The sequence below is a fragment of the Choloepus didactylus genome, chromosome 4 (genome assembly GCF_015220235.1).
Source record: "Choloepus didactylus isolate mChoDid1 chromosome 4, mChoDid1.pri, whole genome shotgun sequence".
Lineage (NCBI taxonomy): Eukaryota > Metazoa > Chordata > Mammalia > Pilosa > Megalonychidae > Choloepus > Choloepus didactylus.
In genome coordinates this window covers 195,069,697-195,071,330 of record NC_051310.1, presented here as the reverse complement: position 1 = coordinate 195,071,330, position 1,634 = coordinate 195,069,697, and the positions used below count along the sequence as shown (strand labels likewise).

The 1,634-nt window shown below is 46.9% G+C and overlaps 1 pseudogene; it reads right to left on the bottom strand.

The window, feature by feature from the left end:
* Positions 1-617: 617 nt before the first annotated feature.
* On the bottom strand, positions 618-1,307 carry LOC119532518 (annotated as a pseudogene).
* Positions 1,308-1,634: the final 327 nt, after the last annotated feature.

The window sequence follows — 1,634 nt, the reverse complement described above, 5'->3', positions numbered from 1 at the left end:
ATAATATTCTCTTTTTTCCAGGTCTCAAAGTTATAATGCATGGTTTAAAAGAAAAAGTAGAAAAAAAAGAAAGCTGGTTATAGTTTTGAGGCATCTAGGAAAAGAAAAAAACAGAGGGAAAGAAAGGGGGACAAGTTTGGGGAAAATTGAGTGGCCCAAAATTCCATTCTCCCACCCACAGCACAGCCACTGAAACAAGACTGAAAAATTAGGTCAGTTTTGTACAAGTGTTTTTTTTTGTTTTTTTTGTTTTTTTTCAAATCAAATCACAAGAAAGCTAGCTTGACTTCTTTTTGAGCTTCTAAAATCATTGAATGTCCAACACTCTGCAGTCCTGCCTTTCCACATAGACAGTTTCTTTTGGCTCTCCTAAGCCTTGGCTTTCTTCCAGTTTGGGGTTTCCAAGGAGTGTCAACATCAAGTTAGGAAGGCTGCTTCAGTGTCTGGCCCAGGCATCCATCTGTACTCTGCTTGTAGGGCTCCTAGGGTAGAGAGGGGTAGGAGGGACAGACTCTGCCCATGCAGTCCTCACCATGGATAGGGGATTAGACAGCATCCAAGGGCTCACCATCCTTTTCCCTCCCACCCCAACTCAGGTGGAGGGGGAGTAGCTATTACTAGAGCTTGTGTTGGTGAAGATTTTGTCTCAACACAGAACATGTAAGTTGTGAACCTGAGGTCATCTATCACTGGGAGCAGGTTGAGAAGGGCTGGTTCACTGGGGTCACTGAACCAGGACTTAATGGGGATGGTGTCTGGATGGCTCTGTAGGCCCCTGGGGTGTTATCCAGGATCACAGTGCTGGAGAAGTCACTGTGGACCAGAGAGAGGTCCTTGATGTAACTGCCCAACTCCAACAAGTAGTGTTGCCCATAGTATCTCCTCTTGAGGATGCTTCTATTGTCTAGTTTGTCTGCCATACTTTATGTGAATACCATCATCTCATACCATTGGATTACCACTTCTGAGAAGAAATCCACATGGGTACTCATGTGCAATAAACTGGAAAGGATGCTTGTCTACTACCACCTCAAGGATGAAGTCAGATGTTCCAGGCAAAACCTGTCCTCCACCCCATCATGGTGGGAGAGGATAAGTGTTTCATCCAGATCCAGTACTCAGACTTTTCTCTTCACCTGGCCCAGCTGATGTTGGGAAACAGGAGATAAAGGAAGGATATCATATCAATGAGTTTGGTACTGAATTACTGTGCAGATCTGCCTCCACAAAAGGTAAATGAAGAAGCTCCAGAGCTTGATGGTGAAGGCCATGGACAAGCACAGCCCCAGAAGATACTGTGTTCACATCAACCCAATGACCCTGACATCACTTGCTCCAGGGCCCCTGTGTCCCAGCTTGACCAGGCCCCCAGGCAGCCCCTCTTGCCAGGAAGGGAATCATGGAAACTGAGTGGCTGGAGAGATTGTAGAGAGTGGCACAGAGCAGAAGTCTCAAAAAACCACCCTGGCAAGTGGGAAGCCAAGCAGAGCAGGCAGCTTGGGGACAGGTGGGTGGATCCCTTGCTGGGGGTTGGGGGTAAATAGGCATGGTGTGGCACCTATAGCCTTGTGAAGGATTTAGGCTGAAATAGGTCAGGCCATGATGAGACAAGGAAAGAAGGGGATGGAGAATTG